Source organism: Nelumbo lutea, chromosome 1 (assembly GCF_056320005.1).
Source record: "Nelumbo lutea isolate HS-2025 chromosome 1, American lotus-T2T, whole genome shotgun sequence".
Classification (NCBI taxonomy): domain Eukaryota; kingdom Viridiplantae; phylum Streptophyta; class Magnoliopsida; order Proteales; family Nelumbonaceae; genus Nelumbo; species Nelumbo lutea.
In genome coordinates this window covers 153582652-153594424 of record NC_142684.1, presented here as the reverse complement: position 1 = coordinate 153594424, position 11773 = coordinate 153582652, and positions in this window count along the sequence as shown.

Below are 11773 nucleotides of genomic sequence, written 5' to 3'. Positions count from 1 at the left end.
TGATTGTAGTGCTAATCCTATTCTCATTAATAGAATTTGAGATATAATCTTACCAATACGTAACATGGTTTAATTACCAAATCATCTATAACAGAAAACAAAAAATAAAGCAACTGTGAGTACATCTGAAATCCTTATGATTTCAATTCTTTGGTCATATTCATTCATGCTTACAGTTAATCATAAAGCCAATGGTCAAAAGTCCTTTTTCTTTTGTTGGAGATTGTCATCAAAGTATACAGACCATCACACATGTACAATATGTAATCATAATAAAAATTGTTATGACCTCTTGATTTGTAAGAACTCCATAAGGTACAGAGATTTTCCCGGTGTGCATCTGCAACATACATGAAATCGTTACTCTAACAAAACACGGCTAAAATGGGGCTTTTTTAAAGCAAATTGTAGCGTTTTAATCCTTCTTTTGCAAAGAATAGTTTTTCTATATTTTTTTTATCCCCGTGGAGGGGCAGCCACATAAGAATTTATCGATCAGCCATTATCAAAAGGAAATTGAATTACAGGGGAGGACGTAGCCCACCTTGCCCCAAAACCCAGACAAGAAAAGCATTTCCTTCCATTCTCAACCCTATCCAAGAGCATTAAAAAAAAAAAAAAGCACAGATAAAAAAAAACATCAGTCTAACGGAAGGACTGGGAGCTACATAGAAGAGAGTCTTCCTTCATGAAGTTCAAGAGATCCCAAGGAAGATCCTGAGAAGAGTGAAACACATGTCTACTTCTTTTCATAATCATAATTCCCAGGTTAGGAAGGAAGTTTGTACATCTGTTTCCTTCCCAAAATGTATGAGAAAATTTGATTCTCATAGAATTAAACAGACTTGTAATCTCTCTTAAGAAGTAGATAATGCTCCAAGGCACTGAGGTTGCCGCGACATGCATGCTCCGTCAACATTAATTTTAAACTGGAATTGAGAAGGGAAGTGCCAATAGACCCAACAAATTCTCTTTCTTTTGATTGGAAAATAGAAATATTTAAAATCTGTAGAATTGAAGGATTGCTATCTGGATATGAAGTCTTAATTACCACAAGACAAATTAATTTCCCGCAACCACCCCTCAATTTTCTTTATAAGAGTCAAAGTAGAGACACCCTTTCCTTCAAACCTTCGAGAGCATCGTTCTTTCCAAATCACCCACAATAATATAGAAGGGGTAATTTTAATAAGCTGGTGAGATTGAGAGTTTAATGTAGCAGCACTCCATTACATGTGCCGCTGAGATGAGGGGAATATCAAAGATATATTACTAAAGTGATACCAAATTAATCTTGTTAGCAACAGCTGCGCTCCATTGACAAAAACATTGCCGCTTAAGCTTTCTATACAAGGCTGACCACAATAGTTACACTTTGAAGCCAAATGAACACCACACTTCTTAATGACCATATCAAGAGGCAATGCGCCATGTAAAAGTTTCCACATAAACACAGAGATTTTAGTGGGAAGGCCAACTTTCCACACATTTTTGTGCCAATCAACATAAGGGTCATGGTGAGGAGAGAGAGAAATTACCATTACAACTATAGTTCCAAATCAATTTATCATCTTCATTGTTTGGGGAAATTTTCAAGGCTACGACGAATCTCAAAGTCATATATATATCCCCACTATTATTATCATCTAACTTGAAATAGAGAGGTCCAAGACCCGACCAATTATCATACAAAGTGATTGTTTTACATATTTTGGAAACATCAACTCAGCCCCCAAACAGCTCTTTGGGAGAAGTTTGAACCAGGCCTTTAATTTGAAAGCTTTTGAAATGTCAAAAAGAGATCTAATGACCAAACCTCCTTCATTTAAAGGCATACAAATTTTATGCCAACCAATCCAACGAGTTCTCTTGCCAAATTTAGAACTCTTTTAGAACCCTAAAAGAAATTTGCAAACAGTTGACGAATTCTATTAATCACTGCTTTAGGAGGGCAAATGACACTTAGGCCCTGTTCACGTTTCAATAAGTTATTTACCCAGGTAAATACACTTACCCAGGTAATAGTTTCTCAGGAAAGATTTACCCAGGTAATTGCATTTACTCGTGTTCTTTTATTTCCCATGTAAATAAGGCAATGACCATTTTATCCATAAAAATATAAGGGGCATTTTTGTTCATTTTAAGTGTTGGCAACTTTCCCCCAAGGTGGGAAAGTTATTTACCCACCTAAGAGATGGGTATCACTTATTCGGATAAACGATACCTAGAAAAATAAACTTTCCCTGGTCTCCACATAAATATATAAAAAAAAAAAGAACATGTGATTTTTGTTCAATGGGAATCAAAATCCCATTGACCAACTTTCCCCACTCTCAAAATCCAGAAAAAATAACGCCCCCTTAGAATATTTATTGGTAGATTAAAGAACATATCTTATAAGCACCAACCTGCCACCTGCGAAGAGAAGTTTAACTTTCCAACCTTCTATCCTCTTTTGAATTTTTGCAATGATAGGCTCAAAATCAGCAATTTTCGGCTTACCCACACCAATTGGAGCTCCTAAATAAGTAAAATGAGGATGTTTCTGTTTAAAACCAATAATGGTCTTGATCATATTTGATGGAGCGCGATCCGGCTGGTCTTAGCTGTCCGCTGCCTTGCTTCCGAACGGGGTAACAGGGAACCTGAAACGGAGGAGATGGGAAAGCTCCAGGGGGAACCCGGTGTGGAGGCTCCGAAGCTCAAGTTAGAATCCTTCAAAAGCAAGGTAGTACCAGATAGCGCAAAGTTTGCATACCTCCGTTGTCGGGGGGCAGGGGGCTCTTATAGTCACTTCGTGTACTCGTCCCGAGGCCCTTGTCAGATCAGGTATGATTACCCTTGTGCTTGTCAATTCAGCCGTCGTCCTTTCTGCTAAGATAGAACCGTCACTGCCAAACCGTCTAACTAGAGATGGCGGCGTCAGTGGTGGTGGCAGGTGGCCGTTAAGAGTGCTGCTGCCAAACGTCAGAAGGCTGGAAACGTCCCGTCCTGCTAGGGTTCGGGGAGTTTTCGCGAGGGTCTTGCCATGGTGCGGGGAGTTTTCGCGAGGTAGCTGGTGGATTTGTCCCGTCCTTCAAACCTTCACTGTACGAGACGCTTTTGCTAGGGTTCTTTCGGTTTCCGAGAAGGCTGGAAATGTGCTTACTCAAGAACGCTGGTGGTTGTGACCGCGCGTTTTAAATTTCAAACCAATTCGCGCCGCTGGGACGTGATAGCGGGTCATTTCAAAAAGGCACGCCGCTGCTGTACGTGCGCGGTCGACTGTCAGGGAGACGTGCGGCGCGTCAGTTTCGAAAAGACGCGTGTCGAAGCGACGTCGGTTTCAGAAAAATGCGCTGACGTTCCGCTTTTTTCGAAAAGACGTGCGCCAATCACGTCTCGACCTTAAGGGTTGTGCGATCGGTAAGAACGTGGGCCGTCGGATCGTCTTCGGTCTGTACGGTCGATTCTTGGTTACTGTAGCTATAAATAGTGGGGGGCCCCGGTCGTTGTCACTTCTGCGGTTTGTCTACTCATTTCGCGTCCAACCTTTCAGCTCGCGTCCAAGCCTTTTCCAGCTCGCGTCAAGGCTGGTTATACAGTTCACGGTTCTTTGGTTTTTCTTCAAACTTTCCGGTGAGTACTTTCTTGAATTCGTCTTTTCCCCAATGTCTAGCTTTGATAGCTCAGACGATTCTTCGAGTAGGGCCGATGTAGGTTCCACCAACCGAGCCATGTCCCCAGACTGCCTCAGTGATCCTGAGGTGGAGTTTGAGGACTACGAACCAGTAGGTCGAGTCACTTCGGGCAGTTTGGCGTCTACCTCCCGCCGAGGTCGGATGCTAGACCGGTTTGGCCATTTGACCATGACGCCTGAGGGGCTTCAATCCATACTTCTGTCTTACAATCTTCCTGGGGGGTACACATATTTTATTCCTTCGGGTAGCTTTCCTTGGGAACACGGTCCCGATGAGATCGTGATTTTTCGAGAGCAGCTTGCTGCAGGGTTGCGACTTCCTTTCCATCCCCTTCTCGTTGAAGTCATAAACCACTTCGGTGTCACTATTGGCCAGCTTCATCCGAACTCTATTCGGAACCTGGTGGGGACAATTTCCCTTTTTTGCAAGCAGAACTTTCCCTTAGACTTAGAGATATTCTCCTCTATCTTGATGCTCAAGAGACAGGCGGGTTCTCTTCCAGGGGGGAGACGGGCGTATTACCTTACTCCTCACCAGGGTTTCAAGCATCTGCACGATCTTCCTAATAAGGTCCCGGCTTGGAAGTGGGACTACTTCGGCGTGCGAATTGCACAAGGATGGCCCTTTCAGACAGGGTGGGGTGAGTTCGGGTAGGTTTCTGGCTATGGGCACGGCAAGGCTTAAAGTGCCACCACTACTTAACGGAGGCCAAGCTTTTTGCAGCCGGCCTGAGTTCGGGTAGGTTTCTGGCTATGCGGCTTTTTTTTTTGATGTCGAACTCGTTTTTGTAGGTGTGATGGATGCGGAGAGAACTCGCGGGGGGTGTTTGTTCCAAGGTATGAAGAGGAGGAAGCGGGTTGCCAAGCGAACTCGTAACGAGCTACCCCTGGATGAGGAGCCCCAAGCCCCAGACCATACGCCAGAGGATCTGCCCAGGGAGCCCGAAGTGACTCCACCGGTGCGCGAGACTGCCGGGGCGCCTTATGCTGAAACCACTCATACGGGCGCTCCTGCGTACTCAAGTGCTCCTGCTCACTCTGGGTCTGCTCATACGCGGGCTGGGCCCTCAGGCTCGGGAGCTCAAGGGGAGTTTAGGAGCGTGTTGACGCCGAACTACGCTCTTCAGAAGAGTAGGGACGCTACTTTCCCCGAGGAGGTCGCGGCGTGGACCGATCTTCCCTTCAATCAGGTCGCTTGCCGCGTCGTAACACATGCCATGGTGGTAAGTTAGATTGTCTTCCTTTTTTATTATGTTGCTTCTGCTGTCATTTTGCTCACTTGTTTCTTTTGGTAGGTGAATTCTTCGATTCATGCCTTGGCAGCCCAAGTGGAGAGGAGCTCGCGACAGGCGCGAGCTGCTGAGGCTGCCGCTCATGCGGCTGAAGAAGCCTTCCTTGCTGTAGAGGCAAATACCCGGGCTGCTAAGGCGGCTGCTTATGCTGCTGAAAAGGCTGCTCGCATCGCGATGGCCAGACAGGCGAGGTCTCAGCGTGACGCCGAGGCCATGGGGGTAGTTGTCAAGCATATGGCGGACTTGAAGTTGGATTTGCAGCATCAAGTCGAGTATCTTCAGGAGGACATTAGGGAGAGAACACAGATTTTTTCCCAAGGCATTGAAGACGCCAAGAAGAAGGCAGTTGAAGACTACATTGCCTCCCCATGTTTTGACGATCTGATGGTGGACTCTTACAGGAGGGGGTTCAAGTTGAGCCGGTGGATGATCCTGAATACATACCCCGACCTCGATGTAAGTGCCATAACCACTTCGCGTATAACTCAGGAGATGGCCAATGTTGCCGATGGCGAGCCGGACTCTGAAGGAGAGGCAGGGCCTTCGGGTGTTGTTGAAGTGCCTTCCGATGGCGAAGAAGTGGCTCCGGGCATGTAAATTTTTTTTTTTGCCAGTGTACTGTTTCTTGCAATGGAGTGTCTTTTTCCCCTTGCTCATCTTCCCCGAGCTGATTCTTTGTCGGGTTTTTAAATTTTTGTGGTCTTTTATGCTGCGAACTGATTTTTTGCCGAGATGATAATGTGCTGAAGTTCCTCGGCTTGCCTTGTGGCACATGGCCTGATTTCGTCCACTTCGCTAGGTGGTTTATAGGCAGTATCGCCTCAAGTTCACGATGTTCCACGTTCGGGGTACTCGTTTGCCTTCCAAGGTTTTGAGTTCGTATGCGCCCTCGAGCGCTGTTTTTACTTTATAGGGCCCTTCCCAATTAGGTCCAAGCTTGCCGACGTCGGGTTTGGACACCATAATCTTACGGAGAACCAGGTCGCCGACTCGGAAGCTTCATTGCTTCACTCTGCTATTGTAGTAGCGAGCTACCTGCTGCTGGTATGCCGCTGTTCGAATGTGAGCGAGGTCCCTTACCTCGTCCAGTAGGTCGAGGTTGGTGCGTAACTCGTCTCCGTTCATCCGATCGTCGTATGTTTCTAATCGCAACGTTGGTATTTCGATTTCCGCCGGGATCACCGCTTCAGTGCCGTAGGTGAGGTTGAAGGGGGTTTCTCCCGTGGCTGCTTTTTCGGTCGTTCGGTGAGCCCATAAGACACTTGGTAGCTCTTCGGCCCACAATCCCTTAGCTCGATCCAGACGTGCTTTCAGTCCGCGCAGGATGGCTCTGTTCATCACTTCCGTCTGACCGTTTGCCTGTGGGTGCGCGACTGACGTGAAATTTTGCCGAATCCCCATGTTCTGGCACCACTCTTGGAACTTGATATCCTCGAACTGTTTGCCGTTGTCAGAGATTAGAACCCGAGGTAATTCATACCGACATACTATGTTCTTCCAAAAGAAGTTCTGTATGTTTCGAGCCGTAACAGTTGCCAGAGGTTCGGCTTCTATCCACTTCGTAAAGTAATCTACTACAACAACTAAGAATTTTCTTCCGCCTGTTGCTGGTGGGAATGGCCCTAGGAGGTCGATGCCCCATTGTGCAAAGGGCCACGGGCTGGCGAGGTATTTGAGGTCGGAGGCAGGTTGATGGTGGATGTTAGCGTGCTTCTGACACTTGTCGCATTTTCTGACGAGCTCGACAGCTTCTGCCTTCATCGTTGGCCAGTAGTATCCTTGTCGAAGTGCCTTTTGGGCGAGTGCTCTGCCCCCCAAGTGTCCGCCGCACAGGCCTTCATGAGTGTCGCGGAGTACGAACTCGGCTTCGGTAGGTCGCAGGCACTGCAAATAGGGGAGCGTGTACGACCGTCGGTATAACCGTTCGTCTATTATGACGAATTTGGCCGCCTGGTGCTGCACCCTCTTGGCCGCATTGCATTCTGCAGGGAGGGTTCTGTCTATCAGGAAGCTCGTGAGTGGATCGATCCAGCTCGGCTCTGCTTCTAAGATGGGAGCGACCTCCTCTGTCCCCCCGAGAATACTAGGCCGAGGTAAGTCCTCTATGTACACAGTTCTCATATTGTTGTGACTCGTACTGGCTAACCAGGACAGGGCGTCGGCCTCAGTGTTTTCTGACCTCGGGATTTGCCTGATGATGTGTGACCGAAAGTTGAGCAGGGCTTCTTTTACTTTGGCCAAATATGCGATCATGGAGAGATCGCGTGCTTCGTATTCGTCGGTAACTTGGTTTACCACGAGCTAAGAATCGCTGCAGATGACCAAGTGTTTTGCCTTAACCTTTCGCGCTAGGTCCAGCCCGGCGATCAGTGCTTCGTACTCTGCCTCGTTGTTGGATGCCGCGAACTCAAACCATAGTGCGTATTCTACTTTTGTGCCGCTCGGGCCGCACAAGACTATTCCAGCTCCGCTGCCTTGCCGGTTCGAGGAACCATCCACGTTAAGGATCCAGGGCTCCTCATCCCAGTTCGCGCTTCGTCTGACCAGGAGAGATGCCACACTGGCTGCTACTTCACGGGGTTCGGACTCTATAGGCTTAGGAGCTCCGGGTTCGCCGCAACTGGGGACCTCGGGCTCGACCTGTGGGGCTTCGTGGCTGAAAGTGCACTCGGCGATAAATCTGCCAAAGCTTGGGCCTTGATAGCGGTTCTTGGTTTGTACTGGAGGTCGTACTCGCTGAGTTCGATGGCCCATTTCGTCAGTCGACCGGAGACTTCGGGTTTGAGTAAAACTTGTCTAAGAGGTTTGTCAGTTAGGACGATGACGGTGTGAGCCTGGAAGTACGGGCGGAGTTTACGAGCTGCTATTACTAGGGCATATGCTAGTTTTTCTATCTCCGGGTACCTTGCCTCTGCTCCCTGCAAAATTTTGCTAACATAATATATGGGTCGTTGGACCCGGTCTGTTTCCTTTATTAGTACCGAACTGACCGCCTCGTCGCTCGCCAAGAGGTACAGTTCTAAGACCTCGCCCACCTCGGGCCGGACTAAGGTTGGCACGCTAGCGAGGTAACCTTTTATTTCGTCGAACACGAACTGACAGTCCTGGGTCCACTCGAACCCTTTGCCTTTGATTGCCTTGAAGAAGGGTAGGCAGCGGTCTGCTGACTTAGACAAGAAGCAGCTTAGAGCGGCTATGCGACCGTTTAGCCTCTGAACCTCTTTTACTTTTCGAGGTGGTTTCATATCTAGAATGGCTTTTATTTTGTCCGGGTTGGCCTCAATACCGCGCCGATTGACAATGTAGCCTAGGAACTTGCCCGAGGTGACGCCGAAGACACACTTGTTGGGATTCAACTTCATGCTAAACTGACGCAGGATTTGGAAAACAGAATCTAATTCTTGTATTAACTCTTGTGAAAACTGAGTCTTGACGACCATGTCGTCTACATAGCAATCTATCTTCGTACCAATCAGGGGCCGGAATAGCTTATTTACAAGTCTTTGGAAAGTTGCCCCGGCATTTTTTAGTCCAAAGGGCATGACTTTGTAGCAATACAGGCCGAACTCGGTTATGAAGCTGGTTTTCTCCTCATCGGATGGGTCCATCCTAACTTGGTTGTAGCCCGAGTAGGCGTCCAGGAAGCTTAGCAACTCGTTTCCCGAGGTCGCGTCTACTAGGCGGTCAATTCTGGGGAGGGGGAAGCAATCTTTCGGGCAATCTCGGTTCAGGTTGGTATAGTCGACGCACATGCGCCACTTGCCGCTTGCCTTTTTTACCAACACTGGGTTGGCTACCCAGCTTGGGTAGTGGACTTCCCTTATGAAGTTTGCTGCGAGGAGCTTCTCGACCTCCTCGTCGACCGCTCTCTAGCGTTCTGGGGCTAAGTTGCGTTTCTTCTGTCTAACGGGTCTGACTACAGGGTCAGTATTAAGTTTGTGAGTTATCAGTCCGGGGCTAATGCCGGGCATGTCGGCCGCGGACCAGGCAAAAATATCTAAATTTTGAAGTAAAAAACTCATCAGTTCGGCTCGTAGGGGGTCTTCGATGGAAGCTCCGATGCTTAGTGTGCGAGCTGGGTCCGTAGCTGAAACCGGGATTGCGACTGTTTCCTCCGTGGGCGAAGCTCGCTCCTCACCTTGCTCCGCCGGCCGCTCCAGTTCGAGGTCGCCGGCCGCCTTGGTTTTTCCCTTTAGGGCGGCAACGTAGCACTTGCGGGACTCAAGCTGGTCGCCCCGCGCTACCCCTATACCAAAGTCCGTAGGGAACTTCATGGCCAAATAGTAGGTGGAGACTGCCGCCTGTAGGATATGCGTGATCGGCCGCCCTATTATGGCATTGTATGGAGAGGGGGTCGCGACTACCAGGAAATCATGGTTGAGTCTGACCGCAGAAGGCCATGCGCCGACTTCCACAGGGACAGTTACTTTTTCGAGGGGCCTAACTTCCTCTCCGCTAAAACCTACTAGGGGAGTGTTCGCGGGCTTCAGCTCGCTCCTCTTTAACTGCAGCTGGTCAAATGCTGATTTGAAGAGGATGTCCGCTGAGCTGCCCGAATCTACGAGTACGCGCCTGACCTCGAAGTCACTGATCCTTAGCTTAATGACAAGCGCGTCATCATGGGGGTAGTGGACTCCTCGCGCGTCGTCCTCCGTGAAAAAGATTGGTTCTTCCGTCTTTGGTCTCTTTGGGGGGTTCCGTTCTTCGAGGGCCGCTTCGCGAACTGAAGTCTGGGCTGCTGCCGAGGTACACCCCGCTACCACCGAGCCTCCCACTATTACATGGATGGTTCCTCGAACTGGCCTCTCTTCCGGAGGCTGCTTCTGCAACGGTTCGGCAGGTCTATTGCTAGACTCGGGGGCATCCTTTTCGTGCTCCCCTTGCCGACATGCTTTATTGTTATTGTTGTGCTGTACAAAGTTTCTCAAGTATCCGCGACGGATGAGTGCCTCTATCTTGTCCTGGAGGTTATTACACTGTTCGGTGCTATGACCATGGTCTCTATGGAAACTACAATACAAATTCTTGTTTCTCTCGTTCGGATTTCCTTTTAGGCGAGGTGGCCACTTAACGTACGGAGCGTCTTTGATCGTCATTAAGATCTCTGTCCGCCTCGTGTTTAACGGCGTGCAGTCCGTCCGAACTGTTAGGGGGGCTCGGAAGGACTGGTTCGGCTTCGGCTCCCGGGTCAGGTTTTTTCTATTCACCGGGTTGGAGAGCTCGCCCTCTCTCTTTCTTTTCTCATTCCCGCCTTCGGTTCGTTGGTTGATTTCTTCCTCTGTCCTCATGAACTTATCCGCGAGTTTGAGGAATTCGGCCACGGTCGCGGGCTGGTTGGCCACCATGTGCCATTTGAACTCTTTGTGCGTCACCCCTCTTTTGGCTGCCGCGAGCTGCACTGCGGGGTCCAACCGCGGTATTTGTAAGCATGCTTCGTTGAACCGCTTGATGTAGCTCCGAATAGATTCTCCTTCTCTTTGGACCACTCCGAAGATGCTTTCCTCTGTTCTGGGGCACCGTCGGCTGGTGATGAAGTGTGTGGTGAAGATTTGCACGAACTGGGCCCAGCACTTTATTGACCCGGGGGCCAGGTTCCTGTACCAAGTGCGGGCCACCCCTCTGAGGGTGGTGGTAAAGGCCACGCACATGCACGACTCGCTAGCCCTGGCGAGGTGCATTTGTGACTAAAAGGCGTCAACGTGGTCGTTGGGGTCGAAGGACCCGTCGTACTTGTCCAGAGGTGGGAGCTTGAAGTCTCTAGGTAAGGGGACCGCCGGGAGTTCCGATGCGAGGGGGGAAGGAACGGAGAGAGCCGGGGCAGCCCCTACCTCATTCGACCTCGTGTCTTTGCCTCTGAATTCCGACAAGGCGCGGGTGGCGGTTTGGCGACTTCACCGGCGCCTTCGCCGCTGAGCGGGCCTTGTGCTGACGCTGCTGGCCTCCGTGTTATCGAGCTCGATGGGCCCGGAGTGCTGATAGTCTGCCGCCAGGGTGCTGAATCGGTTTTCGGTGAGCGGGAGCTCGGGCTTGGGGCTCCGGGGTGCCGACCTCGCGGGTGAGGTTCCCGACCTGCCTACGGGTTGCGAGGCGGGGATGACATTTTTCTCTCTTCGGCCTGGGGACGAGGCCTGGCTGTTGGGGTGGTTCAGGGGCCGGGAGGCCTTCGCCTGGCGGGGGCGCCCATCCTGCGGGGAGGCCTTGACCGGCCTCGGCGCAGGGTGGCGAGGTGGAAGTAGTGGTTGGTTCAGTGGCAGTTGGGGGAACTGTTGTTGATAGTGATACTGGGAGATGTGAAGCACTTGGTGCTGGTGAAGCTGGTGTTGCTGGAACTGTTGCATTTGGGCTTGCATTGCCCGCATGCACTGCATCAGGTCCTCCAATCGGTTTTGGCTAGCTGCCAGGGGGACGACAGTTGGTTCAGTGAAGGTTGTCTCAATGGGGAGAGGAAAGGGTACGCTTGTGGTAGGAGGGTTTACGGGTGCCACTGCTTGTGGCGTGTTCAAGATGGGGATCCCATCCGCCGAAAGGGGGATGGTGAACTGTCCAACACACACTACGGGGACCTGAAGTTGCTCCCCAGTGGCGTTTGTCTCCGTGCCACGTCCGGTGTTGCTGGAGGAGGCCATGAGTGTTGGGTTTTTTGAAGAAAAAAAAAGGGTATCGAAGTTTGGAGGGAGGCTTTTTGAAGCGTTTCCCACAGACGACGCCAATTGATGGAGCGCGATCCGGCTGGTCTTAGCTGTCCGCTGCCTTGCTTCCGAACGGGGTAACAGGGAACCTGAAATGGAGGAGATGGGAAAGC